The 18,898-nt window shown below is 46.3% G+C and overlaps 1 pseudogene across 1 annotated transcript in view; it reads right to left on the bottom strand.

The window, feature by feature from the left end:
* Positions 1-506: 506 nt before the first annotated feature.
* LOC311235783 (DNA repair endonuclease XPF-like) overlaps positions 507-18,898 on the bottom strand; it is a 32,817-nt pseudogene continuing 14,425 nt past the window's right edge. The window contains exons 7-11 of the transcript in view: positions 13,728-13,832; positions 6,204-6,786; positions 3,086-3,178; positions 2,822-2,937; positions 507-1,244 (exon numbers count right to left, since the gene is read on the bottom strand). The product of the transcript in view is annotated as a DNA repair endonuclease XPF-like (transcript). The remainder of the gene's footprint in view (positions 1,245-2,821; positions 2,938-3,085; positions 3,179-6,203; positions 6,787-13,727; positions 13,833-18,898) is intronic.

Below are 18,898 nucleotides of genomic sequence, written 5' to 3'. Positions count from 1 at the left end.
ATAATCCTTATTTTTTGGGGTGGTTGGTACTGATTTACACACTATTCGGACCCAGAGTTTTTGTTAACACCAAAGTAAGATAAATAAATAAGCAGCGCACAAGGGTTAAGTGTGTATTCTTTATCTACTTGAAGGTAATACCTTATCTACCTGAAATGTACTGAAATGTTTTATATATATGCGACACAAATTCGTTTTAGAATGTTTGGCTGGTAAAAAATCTGCCTGGCTGTGGTAGTGTGCAAGGAGCAGTTTGCGTGGATGTTTTTGTCGGCGCCACCAGGACAGCCGCAGCCACAAAATGAGGTCATTAATTGAGTTGTATTTTTTAAATGATAAGGATGTTTAATAACCTTTTCATCATAAAAGTTCAGTGCCCCCGAAATACAAAAAAAGCCCCCGAAAATCAATTAAGGGGGCAAAAAAGCCCTGAAAAAAAAAAGTTTATTTCTAAACCTAGGGCAAAGTCAAACATGACTAACAGCCGGTCAAAAACAATCCCTTTTTTATGATGTCTGTTTGCCCCTCTGGACGGGGGCCGGCACATCCACCGCATTATGCAGAAACTCATAGAGCCTTTTAGCGCCGCTAGCGTTCTCCAGTATCTGTGCCAGCTTGTCCTGGCTAAGTTTGGCCAGATCTGCCAAGCTGTCAGCGTTCCTAACGAGAACCCGGAGGTTCTTAACGTTGACCCCCGGCATCTTCAACAGGAAGTCATACGGTCCCGGGTTGTAGAGGTCGGCGGCCTCGGGAACCGTGTCCGACTCGGCCGTGATGGCCTGCGCCGCCCGGCTCCGCGTGGCCCCGCTTCATCTCCAGGAAGAGCTCGGCGGTGGCGTGGGGCGAGGGGCACCAGAGGAGGCGCAGCCGGGGGAAGTGCAGCGTGAGGAGGGCGAGCTTGGACGTGACGTCATTGGCCGACATCTCGTGGCGACTGAAGTCCGAGCGGGCCACCAGGGAGAAGGGCTTTGCGGGGTCGAACTCGATGAGCAGCACCGGCCTCTTGTAGTACCGGGTCATGGACAGGCACTGGGTGTAGAGACGCCCGCTCTGCAGCGAGCCAATCAGGTCGCTCACGCTCTTGCGCTCCACGCAGGTGTCAGGGGTCAGGATGTAGTCTCCCACCTCGAGGGTGACGGGTTCGATGTCCAGCCCGTGCCGGTGGAGCAGGGAGGGGAGCTCGCTGCGGAACTCCCGCATGTCCACGATGACTCGCGACGGCTCTTTGGGCTGCTCCTGGCCTCCTGGTTATCGGACAGGAAGCATACACACAAAGGAGGGGGGTAGATTAGTAAGAGATGTGTATGCAAATGTGACAGGGGGGACACATTTCTTGGTCATGCCACAACCAAGGCATCAGGTGGTGTTGGTGTAGTCGGTGATACCAGTGGTATTCAGCATCCAGGCATCCACCAAGTACAGTACTTGCCCACCACCCCCATGTATGTTTTGAAACTTTATTTATTTTATAGAAATAAAACCCATTTGGTTCATTTTGGCATATCAGTGCCCACATTCATTAAAAAAATTACTCAAATTTGTCAAATACCAAAGCGTGTTATCAATACTTAGTCAGACAACATTATAAACTGAATGTGTCTGCGTGGACAGCAGATCTATTTTATATAGATCGCAGTACAGAGTAGCACAAGTTTCACTTTCATTTAGAGTAGAGAGACGATGTGATTAAACCCTGCAGCAGCTCGACTGGAGAGGAGCTGAGGACCAGTCCAGACCAGTCAATAAACGGATAGAAGATTGATGGAAGGTATTACTGTCTGGTATTACTGGTTTATTTTTTACTTAGAATATAACGTCAACTCTGTCTGTCCTACAAATAGATACTCGCCATTGAAAATGAATTCAAAACAGACTTAGACAGATGGACACAGTGGATCACGGTAGCCGCATAACGTTAAAGATCAAAGTAAGTGCTCCACAGACACTTGAGCGTAATTTAAAAAAAAATCCGGTGTCACCGGTAATACCGGTGTTGTCATGAGTTTATTAGTCATGGGAAATGTCACATCACCGTGGCAACCCCTAACCGGCAGTAATCTGGCCTAGCCATACCTCTGGCTCTCTTCCAATAGGTCAGAAAAGATTCTTCTTCAAACAGTCGGCAGGAAAAGGGCAACAACACACACTGAGTCACATAAATCAAACAAGTCAAAGTTGCTGCTGACAGCTCCCTTCAACACAGTCTTGTTTTTACACAACGATTCCTCCGGACCAGACCTCTTGGCCAGAGCCAGAACCGTGGCCAGCAAGACGACATGAGGAAAGGGGTTCCGACTCGTAGAGTGAGAAGGACAGAGAGAAGAGTGAGAAGGTTCATCGTACAAACAACTGTTCTTTTTTTATTTGTACTTTTTTGCCTTTCTCCCTTTCCTCCCATCTCCCAATTTAGTCGTTATGCCAATTCCCTTCCTGATTGGTCCGGGGAGGGTGTAGACTATCACATGCCTCCTCCGATACATGTGGAGTCGCCAGCCACTTCTTTTCACCCGACAGCGAGGAGTCTCACTGGGAGAGCCTAACGCATGCAGAGGTTCACGCTATCTCCCCCAGATCCCCTCCCCGCTGAACAGGTGCCCAGTAGGAGTCGCTGTTTGCAATGACCAGGACTCACACCCTACCGGCTTCCCACCCGCGAACACTGCCAATTGTGTTCGTAGGGATGACTGACCAAGCCGGAGGGACCGCTGACAGCTGGATTCGAATCTCTGCGGTGGTAGGCGAGTGCTTAGATCTCAAAGCTACCCAGCCGCCCAACAAACAACTGTTCTAAGTGCAACAGTAAAGAAGAAAGTGGACATGCCTGCTTTGCGGGTGTTAGTGGTGGTGGCGTTGGCAGGCTCCAGACCCCTGGCCAGGTCCAGGTTGGTCTCCTCTCGTCCCTCTCTCTCCTCGGGGACCACCATGGTGGCCTTCTCCCTGTGGCACCACGCAAACAAATCAAACCAATTACAAAAGAAGTCTCAGCAGGCTCTGATGAAACCAAATCAACACAAGATCATTTTAGATTAATTAAATATAGAGTCTGTTGGAAAGATTATTATGTAATAAAAGTAAGAGTTTTGACCTGATCAGGTGTTCGAAGGCCTTCCTCTCTTTGGACAGAGCCGTCAGATACCTCTGTTCCTCGGTTGAACCACCGTAGATCAGGAAGTACACCCTGAGAGTGTATGGAACGACATTAGACACTGTGTACTGAATGAACGGAATACAAACCATGACTATTAACTCAATGGAGGCCAAACCCGAGATAAGTCGGGTTAACTTGCCAGCGGTTGGGCGCCAGACCCGAGATTTATCTGGTTTTGGACGTTTATTCCTTTATTATATATTATTATTCATTATTCATCCAGGGACCTTGGTGTTACCATAGAGAATGAGTCTGAGATCCCAAAAGTGCAATACCGGCCGCATCCAGCTAGAGGCGGTATCGAGCACCCTTTGTAACCTTGTATCTTGGCCTGTGAAACGGCCAAATGTCTCCGGTCTCACTTTTCCTTGTCAGCAGAGTGGAGCGGTTCTCCCGGTTCCATTGAAGCGCGTCAAATATCCCCGATCCATATGTTGTGGTGGGTTATGCCGTGGACCAAATGGACATCAGATGTACCAGATGGCGAACAAAATATTGGAATATTATTTTTGGAATACTCCCGATCACAGGTAAGGACTATCTGACATCAATTTATGCTTGATCCTGCAATGCTTTTATACCGATCGGGCTGATAAGCGACAATCAAATAATCAGGAACGACCCCCCCTACCCCCCTCCTTTCATGCATTTATGATGAAACATAATACCTATGACATAGATGTGATTTGCAGGGCTGTACGCTAAGCCTTTTCACTAGGGGCACAGGTGCCCCAAATGAAAAATTTAGGGGCAAAGAATATTTTTTTAGGGGCACTTTTTTTTAAATAACCCAATTTTTTTTAATGAAAGTACTGTATATTTGTATGTCTCTAAATGTCTTGATGAATTGAAAATGGAGGACCCTTATGTAAACAAGCCGAAAGCCTTTTTCTGGTCTTCATCCTCCAGTCTTAGCAGTTGTTGTATTGAGCTGTACTGTATTGTACCCATTCTGCAATATGTTAATAACGTTTTCAATCAATCAGACAAATGTATAGAAAAGCTTTTATTATAACATTCTTTCATATAACAATTTTTTTTATTATTGTTTAAGAAAATGTTTTAGCTCTATGCTTGAATATTATTTTAGGCATGGCAACAAATAAAATAATAATAATAAAATTAATAAATAAAATATTAAATAAATAAATAGGCTACACGTCTCTCTTTTTGTGTTACAAATTGGGCTTACCGATATGAACAAAGGCCTCTTTACTTACTTAAAAAAAGGAAACATCAAAAGATATGTTTATGGTATTCCACCAGCCATGTGTGTTTTATTTTATAATGCTCATGATTATTGCTGCAGTCTGAGTCATACAATACTCACTGGCTTTCATAACAGACTAACTTGTCTTGCTCAAGACTTGTTTATGAGTTTTAACAGACAGCACTGTATCTCGCTCAAACAAAGCCCCATTTTCTCCAGTGTTATCCCATAATATCTTTATTTTTTTTTATCCACTTTTTCTCCGATTTTCTATTTTTCTCCCATCCCAATTTCATATCGTCCAATTCAACCCTCCCCTGTCTCGAACGCTGTTTCTTGCCTCCCACAAGCCGGCTGCAATGTGGACGAAGCCATACATAGCACGAGTCCCCTCCGATACTCGAGGTAGCAGCCGTTGCATCTTTTCACCTGCGCAGCGCGATCTTTCAGCGTCAGGGGTCTGCGCTTTAGAGGGGCGCCGCCCCCATCGCTTCCTGATTCTACTGCGCAGGCGCACCAACCGACCTGTAGAAGTCGCTGTCGACACCGTCCGATCCCCACCCCTCAGTTTTCCCTCCCCCTAATACTGCCAATTGTATTAGTACGGACGACCAGCCAAACTGAAAACAATGTGGAGAGCTGGGCTCGAACCCAGCGTCTCCAGCATTGGTGGTGAGTGCCTTGCCCACTGCACCACCTAGCCGCCCTTTATCCCATAATATCTGAGTTTGCAATGCATGTCAGGTACCACAACAGAACAATTTTGATTGACAGTCGATTCTGCCAATTACGTCACACCGCTTGCACCCACCTCTGCTGTTCTTACCACCGATCGGCAAGCGCATATTCGTTTTTTTACTTTCCGAAAGTCCGCCATTAGGCTACACGATAAATCAAAACAAAACGTTCAGAGCTCACGCTAATAACGTTAGCTCCCCGCCGCCCACGAGTACCAGCGCTCTGCAGGAGCAGGACCAAACTAGGCATGAAATAATATATATATATATTATGTTATAATAAAAGCTTTTCTATACATTTGTCTGATTGATTGAAAACTTTATTAACTGATTGCAGAATGGGTCAATTCAGTACGGTCTCTCTGAGCAAAGGAACTGAGAGATATGAAGAGACTAATGCTTGCTATGGTCGGGTAAATATGCTGATGTTGCTGTCGCTAACGACGTTAGCGATACCTGTAACGGTGGCTACTGCCACTGCTGGTTCACTGTTCTCGGTCACATTTTCATTAGACGGCTCACTAGGTCCAACACGTCAAAAATATGACGCAATACTAAGGTTACTGGTGGTTTTCTTCATTTTTAGCCTAGTAGCTAATCAGACAAGCTGCGTGCACAATCACAGCGGCACGGTGGTGTAGTGGTTAACACTGTCGCCTCACAGCAAGAAGGTCCAGGGTTCTATTCCAGCTTGGGGACCAGGTTTCCATGATGCCAGGTACTCAGGTGGGGTATCTCCCAGGCCTTTCTGTGTGGAGTTTGCATGTTCTCCCCGTGCTCTCAAGGGTTTCCCCCCGATAAGATAAACCCAATGGAAAAACATGCACAACAGATCGCTAACGCTGTGGCGTCCTTGATGAAGACGGACAGGAGCACTTGGATTGGTCCCCGGGGCGCGGCTCACGTTGACGCCCTATCTGCTCCCGGCTGCCCATGGGGGGAAGGATATTTTTCACATATTGAACGATAGATAGGTGATGTCAAATGGGCCATAGTATTGTATCCATAGCTATAATATAGAATATAGTTATAGCTCCACAAACAAGGTGACGCATTATGAAATGAGCCAATGAGGTTTCTTTATATCTACGCCGTCTTTCGCTCTCACCTCAGTGGTTTTCCCGGTCGACTGGCCTTGTAGACCTCCAGCTGGCGGACAAAGCTGATCTCGGCATTGTAGAGGACCACGAATCTGGGCTCCACCTCGTGCAGTACCCGCGTCAGGCTGTAGGGGTCAGTGCAGCCCATCAGCGGGTGAATAACAGTCAGCGGCTCCTTCAGGACGCCGTAGTAGGCGTCGGACGACAAATCCAACTTCAGCGGCTGCTCCTCCCCTTCGTCATCATCGTCCTCCCCCATCAGTCCGTCGACGTAATCACCATCCACCTCACCGCTACCCCTCCTTCCTCCGTCATCCTTCTCCTCTTCCTCCGCCAGGCCGTTTTTGCTCCGGGCCGCCGGCCCGCCGGTCTTCTGCATGGCCTTCTTCCCCTTGGGGCCCTTCCCGGGCCACGTCTTGGACCAGCCCTTGCCCTGCCTGTGCGAGTCCAGTTCCAGGGCGGCGGCGGCAGCATCCCGCTTGCCGACGGTGCGGGCGTAGAGGCGGTGGAGCAGAGCGTCGGAGCCGCGGTTGATGTACTGGTGGAGCTGGGCGCACGTCCTGTCGTCGCTGGCGCAGATCAGCGTGTGGCCTGGAAGGGGTGACAACATGTTGTAGTTTATTACCCATAAAACACTAAAGAGGAAGATACACACCGTGGATAAACACATAGACGTGAAGGGAACACGACAAGCTATTGCAGTATTGCATTCACCACTTTGCTTGCTAGGAGACACATTTAATTTCAACCTTTATTTAAAATCGTAATCCTCTGAGGTTTCCCTCATTTACAGAAACGACGATTGTACAAAATGTAAACAGTACATAATACAAACAATATTCACAGAAATGTAAACACCAGAGTAAAAATAAAAAACATTTAAAATAATTTTAAAAGATCAGCTAAAACAGTTACAGGTAGACACACAATGGTCTGAAATCATACGTTTAAACATACCAAGGGAAGGGAGAACCTCCCATTTCAGAGACAGTTGAAGGACATTCCATGAGTTAGAGGCATCAAAGGAAAAAGCTGACACATTCCTCTCCGCCTATACATAATAGATGGATCCATGAGATATTACAATGTATTTGGCTGGAGGGGAATAAGTTCTTGCTGAAAGACCTTCCATAAAACCTGACAACTCTTACTAGGATATATTATTGACACCATGTCTGTCAATGACGAAACCAACACAGAAATAACTGAGCTGAACACCCTTCCTATTTCATTGATTTTATTTAGTTTTAGCCTATTCGTATATATTTCTTTCTTTACTTATTTATTGATTTAATGATTTATTTATTATGTATTTTTGTGATGTGGAGTGCAATTTCCTCCTTTTGCCAAGAGGCTAGCATAAGATGGCCGACAATTATGGATTCCTCAAAAACAAAAATGTGCAATGATGCCCCTATCTTTTTCCCAACTTTAAAACTGGGCCCACTATATATATAACCTCAGAAAGACAATACCGTCGGCCACATTGCCGCACATACAGCCGGTTTTGATGGGCCATCAAATGAGAACCATTTAGACACATTCATTAGTTAACACTATAAAAATGCCTATGTGGCTATTTGTGAGGTTGTAGCAGGGCTCAGTTATAAAGCTAGAATAGGATACTACTAGATCACTAATCCATTATGTAAATTAATGTGAATCCATGGGAGACAGGTGACTAAAGGACTTTATTACACGGTTTGGTTGAATGCTTGATTGAATTCAGCGGTCGGTTATTTCTTGATAATGACCGCTGCCCTCTATAACAGACCTGTGTCTAATCAAAGCCTCAGAGCACTTGGTTCATATCAATCCGCACTTCCGCATCAAGAGATGCGAGGGGAGTCTGCGGAGTTACTGGGCTCCAACCACTACAGACGGGGAAAGTGGAGCAAGATTCTGTCCTCCAATCCAGGCAACAGCAACACATCTGGTGAGCGTCTCTCATAGTAGCCTGTCATCTAGTAACTAAATGACGCGATAAGCAGTAGTGTATCCTCCTAATATTACAGTTGCCTGATTTTAGTCACTGTGTTTCCTAGGTGTGTCCACTGCAAAGCTGCGACAATAACCACACGTAGAGATGAATGACAGAAGCGTCAACTTCAAATAACTGTTCCCAGAGCAGTGATTGATTGATTGATTGATTGAAAACTTTATTAACAGATTGCAGAATGGGTACAATACAGTACAGCTCAATACACACAATTGTTAAGGGGATGCAGACCAGAGAAAGACTTTCGTCTTGTTTACATCAGGGTCCCCCATTTTCAATTCATCAGGACATACATGACATACAGATAGACAGTACTGCTACATCTATACATTTATGACATACCAGATTTGCAAATACAGTACTGTTTGTGATACAAAAAGAGTCAAGAAAAGGGAGTATATACATTTGATGTAGAAACAGTACATTGGAGGAGGTTGGGTGGGGTTGTGTGGGGGGGGGTTGGGTACATTGGGATATTGACAACCATACTGGGTAATTTACATTGGAGGTGGTTGAGGGGGGGGGAGAAACACTGTATAAACAAGCAAAACTGTACATTGGGGGGGGGGGGGGGGGGACACACTGTACAAACAAGCAAAATTGTACATTGGAATATTGACAACCATACTAGGTAAATTACTATACATTGGAGGGGGTTGGGTTAGGACATTTACAGGGGCCAGTTTCGAATTGCAGTCTCCCGTAGGTGTCCCTTGAGAGTGGTTTTGAAAGTGGGTAGTGATTCACATTCCTTTACAGCGTTGGGTAGGGCGTTCCACATTGATGTGGCATAATTGCGAAACGTGTTTAGTCCCTTGTTTGAGCCGAATCTGGGTTTAACATGATTTGTGGAGCTCCCTCTGGTGTTGTGATCGTGGTATTCACTGACCTTTGGGAAGTATTTTGACATGTACATGGGTACCTTGGTCGTGTAGCGCATCTTGTAGACCAGGCCCATTGCAAGTTGCTGTACTCTGTCGTCTACTCTAAGCCATCCTAGGTTGTCAAAGTGGGCAGGGGTGAGGTGGGTTCTAGGAGTAAGGTCAAGCAGTAGTCTGACCAGTTTGTTTTGAGATGTTTGTAATTTAGTTTTTAGCGCCTTTGAGGTGCTTTGGTACCATGAGGTGCAAGCATAGTCGTAGTACCCTTGAATGAGTGCTCCTGCCAGAGTCTTCAGGGTATTCTTGTTTACCAGAGAGGAGATCCGGTACAAGAATCGAGTTCGTTGGTTGACTTTTTTTATTACATTGGATGCCATTTTGTCACAGGAGAGATTAGCCTCTAGGATGGAACCCAGGTAGGTAATTTCATCTTTCCTTGTGACAATATTGTCACCCACTGTAACTGAGAAGCCGTCGGTCTTGCTGAGTTTGTTATTTGAACCGAAGAGAATGGACTCTGTTTTGCCCATGTGTAATGATAGTTTGTTATCCCACCTCTTGCAGAGACAAGTCGCATTTCTTTCCTCTCTCCCAAGGCCTTCAAGGCCGTTCCTACCGCCGCCTCTACTGCTCCATGGAGCCCGACGCTGCTATGCCCTGCTTCGTGCCGGTGGCCGGACTATACTCAAATCAACTCTAAATGGATCTAATCAGTGGATTGCATATTTTCTTCAAGAAGCAGAATAAGGCTAACCCTCTCTGCCTATTGGGACATCATAATCGGGTTACCAACTTGAAGACGTGGTCATTTTTGGATTATCGAAGCTTTTGGACTGCAATAAGAAGATTTTGGATCTGTTTACCGCGCACAGGATCTACCAAAATGAACTGATAAGACACTTGGACACTTGGACTAATAATGCATTCAGTCATTTGGACGGAGTTGTTAAAACTCACTCCACTCAAATCAATAGAGTTATATTCCACTCTATTCAAATCAAATTTAAAGGGACGTGGCTGGGATAAATTGTGCCAGTCAGTCAGCCAAAACAAATTCCTGGACCAAGGTCGAACCGAGAGCTCTGGAGTCGAAGGCCCTCTGGGAGATAAGAGTGGCGAGCGGCTTCCCCACCCGCAATCCCTAGTCCCACCCCCCCCCCCCCCCCTTCCTCTGCATTGGCGCTGCACTGTTGGCTGCCTCGTGTGAGGGAGACCTCCCCCACCCAGGACTTGGCTTGTGCACTCCCCCCCACCCCCCCCCCCCCCTCCCACTCCCCCCCCCCCCTACAGCCTGTAACAACTCCAACCCACTCCCCCCTCCTTCCGTAAATGGCGCTGCCTATGACGGCTGCCAGTCTGTTTGCGGTGGTGAATATGCATATGTTTGTCTCAAGGCTCTGTACCATTATTACTATCTAAAATGTAATAATTGTGGAATATTACTGTAATGAGCTGTATGTGTATGATCCAAGCGTCCTATGATCCTCATAGGAGCATAACAGAAAAAAGCATTCCATGTGAAGGTATTCTGTATCTTTGCATGTCAACTAATAAAGAAACTTGAAACTTATCAGCGAGCCATGCAGATTTTGCCTAGTTCCGAGCTGAGGGTTTTTTCAACCTGTAACTTGTTCTTGTCAGAGACCAGCAGGGCTGAGTCGTCCGTAAAAAACAGGAACAAGTTGCAGTCACAAGCTGACGACATGTCATTTGCATAAATTAGGAACAGTAGCGGTCCTAGTATGCTTCCTTGTGGAACACCACAGCTCACTGTGAGGGGGGGGGATAGGGTACCGTTTACCTCCACCATCTGTTCCCTCCCCTCAAGGTAGGATTGCATCCAGCTCACTGATAGACTATCAAAACCAATTGCTTTTAGCTTGTCAATCAGAATGGAGTGATTGACAGTGTCGAAGGCCTTTTGTAGGTCCAGCATGACCATGCCGCAGTATTTGCCCGCGTCCACCTCTTGTTTGATGTGGTCGTTCAAATAGAGAAGGCATGTGTCAGTGGAGTGGGATGTTCTGAAGCCAGATTGGAATTAGTAGATTAGATTTTATTCCGCTAGGTACTTTTCGACCTGTTCGTAGACTATTTTTTCCATGACTTTCGAGATGGAGGTGAGAATAGAAACAGGGCGGTAGTTGCCTGGGTCTAATTTGCTGCCCTTTTTGTGCAGAGGGGTCACCCTCGCAATTTTGAAGTCCTTGGGGACGTGTCCCTGTTTTATGGAGAGGTTTATTATGTGTGTGATGACTGGGGTGATGGCGGCTGCTGAGTCTCTGAGGAATTTGGAGGGGATGTTGTCATGGCCAGTGGCCTTGTTAGGTTGGATGGCGCTCAGTTTTTTGAGTACCTCATCTGTTGTTGTTACCATTTCCAGCTTGAAGTCGTCCTTGCGGACCCCTAGGTTTTTGTAGTAAGCTACTATGTGTTCTACCCCATAAAGCCCTGAGTGGGAGGGTAGTTTGTTTACCAGTGTTGTGGCTATGTTTGTGAAGAAAATGTTTAAGTAATTGGCTACATCCAGCTTGTCTGTGATGAGCGTGTTGTCCGTTTTTATGTTTATGTTTGAGAATCTGGTTTTAAGTTTTTTACTGCATCCTAGTTGATTATTGAGTAATTTCCAAAGTTCACGTGGTTTGTTTTTGTTTTCCTCAGTTTTGTCATTGATGAAATTCTTTTTTGCAGTTTTGATCATGGAGTTTACGTCGTTTCTTAGTCTGTTTCTTTCTAGTTTGAGTTCAGTCACGTGGGCTTGGAGTTCACTGCTCGTGCTTTTGGTAAGCTTTGACAGACTTTTACGAAACTCAGAGCATTTTTTGTCTCTGGTTTTCATAGTGGCCAGTATTTCGGAGTGCATCCACGGCTCAGCGCGATTTTTTACCCTGGTGGTTCTTAGGGGGGCCATGTCGTTTAGTATTGTTGAAAATTTGGTTTTGAAACCAAGCCATGTTTCTTCAACCAGTGTACCATTGAGTTCATCTGACCAGTCCAGACTCTCCAGTTCAAGGTTAAAGGCCTCGCTAGAGTAGGTTTTGAGGTCTCTAGATGTGACTGTTTTGTGGCAGCCAGCCTTTTGTTTTAGCTTTTTGCGGGTACAGAATATCATATAATGATCACTTAACCCGCATGCTATAACCCCTTTATTGGAGATCTTGGACTTGTCAGAGGTCAGAATGAGGTCAATGGTAGTCTGAGTTGATTCACATACACGTGTGGGTTGGGTGAAAGCCTACTGAATGACTTGAAGACGGGTGCATCTTTTCATTGCATATCCGTGTTCCAGTCTCCAATAAGAATTTTCTCTACATCCTCAACTCCAGCTAAACACCCGTCAAGTGTATCATAAAAGCCACTATGATCTGGCGGTCTGTAGATTGAGCCAACCAGTAGGGATTTCGCCCTTTCGAATAGGATTTCCACCCATACAGTTTCAATTGAATGATTCAGGTCATTTCTGTTGATGAATTTGGTGTCTTTGTGTATGTACATACAGACGCCACCTCCATGTTTGTTCCTATCATTCCTGATTATTGAGTAGTTCTCAATCTCTATCTCTGGATCTTTTACAGAATCGTCAAGCCTAGTTTCTGAGAAGCACAGTATGTTTGCCTTACCATTTATGAATAATTGTTTGATTTCATCCAATTAGTTTTTTAGGCTGTTTATGTTAAGGTGGAAAATGTTCAGTCCATTGGAGTTGGTTATTTCATTGATGTTGGCAGGTTCGAAATATTGTTCATTTGTGATCTGTTCCTCTGAGTGGGGCTTTGTTGTCGTGGGTGGGAAGGGGGGAGGGGGGGGTCGGGTCCCGCGCCGTGCTGGTACAACAAAGGACTTCGCTGTTAGCTCTGCTGGCTAGCCGGCTATCGGGCGTCAAGATGTTTAAATCCCGCGTCGAGTTGGTCGTCATGGTTTCGACTCTCGGTTCACCTCCTCTCGTCTCTGCCTCACGTGTGCTCGTCTGCTGCGGCGTCATTGGGGGAGAGTCACCGTCCGCGCTGTGGATGTAGCCACGGGTTGAGTTGTTGATGCTGTTGGTCGCGATGGGAACCTCCATTGCTTCTTGCGTTGCCAGACCAAGTCTTCTAGCCTGAGTTCTGGTCAAAACCGGGCCTGGGTTTAAATGAATGTCTCCCGAAAGTAGCAGAACCAGGATGATCATGGTCCTACGGTCCAATCTGCCAGTCGGGGGTAAGTTTTTACGTACCGGGCTCGCTGGTAGTAACGTGTGTATAGCCGCCGTTCCGACGTCTAGATGTTTCTTTTCCGAGCCATTGAGAAGGTAGAAGTCACTGTGGGTCTCGTTTAATCCGTTTTCACTTCTCTCCACTTCTGTTTGATGTTGCTTCATTGATGAATTGAGGTATGAGTCCGTAATCCATATTAGCAGGAGGAGAAAATGTGCACAAAACCTTGTTGTTTTGGTTCTTTGGCGAGAGCTCTCAGTAATGCGACTGCTCATGACTGCGCCGGTTGTTCATACTGTCTTTAACTATGAACAAACACAACACTCTAACTTACCATCTTTAGATAATAAAGTACTCAACCTCTACTTGTACAGAAATTTCTGAAGGAAAGAATATGATATTCTAAATGTCCACCATAAACATCACTCAGCTCTGCAGAACAGTCCCTGTGTCTCTGACCTGGTTCGTGCTCCGAGCTCTTGTTCTCCTTCTCGATCTCCTGCAGCACCTCCGTCAGAGCCTCCCACTTAGGGTTACTCTCCAGCACCAGCTCACGCTTCACCTCTGCAACACACACAAGGAATGGTCACTGGACTGCATTTATATAGCGCTTTTATTTTACATTCACACAGTCACTCACACGGATGGTGGGGGCGACCATGAAAGGGAGGGGTCACACCTTAACCCTTTCACTACCACACTACAGAAGGTTAACCCTTTACTAGGCCTGCCACGATAACACATTTTGCTGGGCGATTAATTGCCCCCGAAAATATCGCGATAAGCGATATTATTGCGACCGGTTAGAGAATTTTTTTGAGAAATTTATTTTCCAAAACTTTTATTTTGAAGCCCACCGCTCCGTCTTTTCCGGTGTTTAAGACTTTTATTTTGAAGCCCACCGACCGGACCGGAAGTATTGTTGTGATTATCCTAGCCGACAACTTGTCTCGTCCGGTTGTGTTTTTTAGTTTTAACGTTAGCTACTAACGTTAGATGCAGCTACTACATGCAATCAACGATGAGGAGGAAGCGTCAAAGCAGTATATAATAGAATAGCTGTGGTGCGTAGGCACTGCAGCACGACTCGAAAACGACCTGTTATAATAAATTAATTCATGTTTAACTTGTCCCCGTCTCCAGTCCTTTGACTAGTCCCACCCGTTCATTGTAAACAATGATGCATGTAATTGTATTAACGTTATTCTGTGTTATTCTAACGTTACACTACAAATAACGCTACTTGGTTAAAAGGAGCAACACTATTGAGAAATGTAGTTAAGCTATATGTGGCGTTGCTATAGGCGAGCTCCCGTGCTGTGCTCTGTAGTAAAGCCAGCGGCCCGCCTCCCAACACGGACAGTGACTGACAAGGGGCACTGGTTCCGCCTCATTAAAACAAACGCGCAAATAGCAATTAATCGCGCCCGTCAAAATCATTGCATTAATTTTAATTATCGCGGCAATTAATCGATTTATTGCTTATCGCGGCAGGCCTACCCTTTACTATCACACTAGTGAAAGGGTTAACCCTTTGTCGTGTGGCAGTGAAAGGGATTAACCTTCTGTATTGTCGCAGTGAAACGGTTGACCGTTTGGTAGTGCGGCAGTGAAAGGGTTAACCTTAACTCTAACTAGAGATAGAGAGAGAGAGAGAGAGAGAGAGAGGAGAGAGAGAGAGAGAGAGAGAGAGAGAGAGAGAGAGAGAGAGAGAGAGAGAGAGAGAGAGAGAGAGAGAGAGAGAGAGAGAGATGGTAACAAGTGTCAAGTGTTTCTTTATTAATCCCCTTGGAGTAATTCAAGTGTCATAGCAGCATGGGCGGGGGTACAGGTAGGATATATAGTAGTAATACATAAAACATAAAACAAAGTGCAAAGTAAATGGTAAATGGTGCATTTATATAACAGCTTTTATCCAAAGCGCCTTTCCAATTTGTTCCTCACATTCACCCATTCACTCACACATTCACTCACCCATTCACTCACAGATGGCGGAGGCGACCATGCAAGGTGCCGACCTGCCCATCGGGAGCAGTTAGGGGGTTAAGTGTTTTGCTCAAGGACACTTTGAGAGCCGGAATCGAACCGGGAACCTTCTGAACCTTCTACCAGACGACCGCTCTACCTCCTGAGCCACTGTCGGCCCAAATGGCGGTCAGTGGTCTATTACGTATCAACTTGGGGGGTCCTTGACCTGAAAACACTTGATAACCACTGTTACAAGTTTCAAGTTTCAAGTTTCAAGTTTCTTTAATAGTTGTCATACAGAAGTACAGAATACTTTTGTACAAAATGCTTCTTACTGTTGCGCTCCAGAGACTGTGCATGACAAGATAAGTATGAAATAAAAACATAGTAAAAATAGTAAAAATTAGAAGTAAAAAAAAAAGAGGTCACAGTGTTCAGTTTAGACATATGTACAATGTTCGTAGACGTAGTTACCATACAATATACAATACTGTGCAGTGTACTAATATACAATACTATACTATATAGTGCAAGGCATAAATGGACGAGGTGCAGTTTAGGTACAATTCACAGTAGGTGTACGAGTTGTAGTGCAAATCCTTTATCAATAAATATAAAGTGTAAGTGTGTTTGTGTGATCTAAAGTGTGGAGAGTGGGTGCTGCAGTGTGTTGTTTGTTTGAGTGAGTGTGTGCGTGTGGGTGTGTGTGCTGTGTGCATTTGATGGTTGTTGCATAGTGATTATTGTTCGTTTAGCGATTATTGTTTGTTTAGCAGCCTGATGGCCTGGGGATAGAAGCTCCTTCTGAGTCTTTCTGTGCTCGCCATAAGACTCCGGTATCGCTTGCCTGACGGCAGCAGTTCAAAGAGGCAGTTGTTCGGGTGGCTCGAGTCCTTAATAATTCTCTTAGCCTTCCCCTTGCACCGCTTGTTGTAAATGTTCTGGAGGGTGGGAAGCCCCCCTCTAATTGTGCGTTCGGCTGAACGTGTCACTCTTTGTAGTCTGCTACGGTCTTTTGCAGTGCTATTCCCAAACCAGGAGGTGATGTTGCCGGTCAGGATGCTCTCTATTGTACATGAGTAGAAGTTCCTAAGGATCTTCTGACTGACTTGGAACTTCCTTAGGCGCCTGAGGAAGTAGAGGCGTTGTCGTGCCTTCTTCACAACACTGTCAATGTGTGTGGTCCATGTCAAGTCCTCGGATATGTGGGCTCCGAGGTACTTGAAACTGTTCACTCTCTCAACTGGTGCCCCGTCGATGCTGAGGGGGCTGTAGTCCTTGACCCCCGACCTCCTGAAGTCCACAATCATCTCTTTTGTTTTGCTGACGTTCAGGGAGAGGCAGTTCTCCTGACACCACTGTGACAGGTTCTCTACCTCTTCCAGGTAGGCCCTTTCGTCGTTGGCAGAGATCAGGCCCACCACTACTGTGTCATCAGCAAATTTGATGATGGTGTTGTTGTTCCGCTGTGCTACGCAGTCATGTGTGTACAGGGAGTAGAGGAGGGGGCTCAGAACACAGCCCTGGGGGGCCCCTATGTTGAGCGTGATGGATGAGGAGGTGCAGTTGCCGGCTCTTACCACCTGGGGTCTGCCCGTCAGGAAGTCCAGGACCCACTGGCACAGGTCATAGTTCAAGCCCAGGTCCCTGAGCTTGGCTATGAGTTTGGAGGGGACTATGGTATTGAATGCTGAGCTGTAGTCGATGAACAGCATTCTCACATAGTTCCCCTGCCTCTTGTCCAGATGTGATGCTGCTGTGTGCAGCACATGGGCTATGGCGTCCTCCGTGGACCTGTTGGGGCGATATGCAAATTGCAGAGGGTCCAGGTTGATGGGGAGGGAGGAACAGATGTAGCCCTTCACTAGCTTCTCAAAGCACTTCATGGCTATGGAGGTGAGGGCTACAGGGCGGTAGTCGTTGAGGCAAGCGGGCGTAGATTTTTTGGGTACAGGGATGATGGTGGACTTCTTCAGACAGGTGGGGATGACGGCCTGTTCCAAGGACAGGTTGAAGATGTCAGTGAATACCGGGGCCAGTTGGTCGGCACAGACTTTTAGGACGCGGCCGGGGATGCCGTCCGGTCCTGCTGCCTTCCTGATATCCACTTTTTTAAAGATCCGTCTCACCTCATGCTCTGTTACCCTGAACACTGAGTCTCCATCAGCAGACCCCCCCCCCCCCATTGCCGTGGTTTGTAGGCTGGTGTTGTTGTTCACAGCCTCAAACCTCGCATAGAAGGAGTTGAGATCATTTGCTAAGGAGATGTCACTGTTCAGTTTGAGGGGGGTTCCTTTGTAGTCTGTCATTGTTCTGAGGCCCTGCCACATGCCTCTAGAGTCAGCCTGTTCAAACTGAAGTTCAACTTTATCCCTGTAACGCCGTTTTGCCTCTATTACTGCTCTCCTGACGTTGTATCTTGCCATCTTGTGTTCTTCCATGTTGCCTGTCACCAGCCCGGTGTTGTATGCTGATGTGCGCACTTTCAGAGCCTCACGGACGGATTTGTCTACCCAGGGCTTTTGATTTGGGTAGATATTAATTTTGGTGGTGGGGATTATTACTTCTACCTGAGTACAGACATAGTCAATCACCATTTCGGTGTATTCGTTAATATTGGCTGTGTTATCACGGAATACACTCCATTCTGTGCTTCCCAGCACTGCTTGGAGTGACTCCACTGACGTCACGGCCCAACGCTTAACCTCTCGCGAGACCACCGGCGTTCGCTTGAGACTCTGTTTGTACTTAGGCAAAAGAAAAATGGCGGCGTGATCGCTTTTACCGAATGGACTAAGAGCCTGTGACTTGTACCCATTCTTAAATTGCGAGTATACATGGTCTAATATGTTCTCGCCTCTGGTGGGACAGGTCACATGCTGATAGAAATTCGGCAGCACCTTTTTAAGACGCGCGCTGTTGAAATCCCCCAAGACCAAAATGGCAGCGTCAACATTAGCTGCTTGGAGTTTGTTTACCTCGTCGTGAAGTTTTGAAAGTGCGACCTCAGTGTTCGCGTGTGGTGGAATGTACACTCCGATGAGGATGATGGACGTTAACTCTCTTGGGAGGAAGAAGGGTCGACATTTTATCGTGATAAACTCCAGGTCTGGGGAGCAGTGGTTAGACAATTCCTTTGTGTTGCCTAAATCGCACCACTCCTTGTTTATCATGAAGGCAATGCCGCCTCCTCTCGTCTTTAGTGACTCTAATGCCGTCCGGTCTTTGCGTAGAACGAAGAAGTGGTCTGCCGGTTCTATTGCATGATTCGGGACATCTGGACTCAGCCAAGTTTCTGTGAAACAGAGGACGTTACAATCCCGAATGTCCCTCTGGAATTGGATCCTTGCTCTGATGTCGTCCAATTTGTTTCCTATCGATTGCACATTGGCCAACAATATGCTGGGCAATGTGGTTCTGTGTCGTTTGGACCTCAGTCTGTTCCGGACCCCGGCTCTCTTTCCTCGTCTTCGCGGCGGCTTTTGGTCTTGTCCATGGCCGGCATAACAAAGGATCTCGGCGGGCCATTTCTGCTGTTCAGCGATCCGATCCAGAGAGCAATCCAAACGGTAAGTTTTTCTTAATCCAATGTCAATGATTGACTGACGGTCATACACATATAATGCACCAACAGTTGGTGCAAATAAAACTCCTAATACTAT

Source organism: Notolepis coatsorum (assembly GCF_963971535.1).
Source record: "Notolepis coatsorum genome assembly, chromosome: 10".
NCBI lineage: Eukaryota > Metazoa > Chordata > Actinopteri > Aulopiformes > Paralepididae > Notolepis > Notolepis coatsorum.
This window is presented reverse-complemented; position numbering and strand designations above follow the sequence as displayed.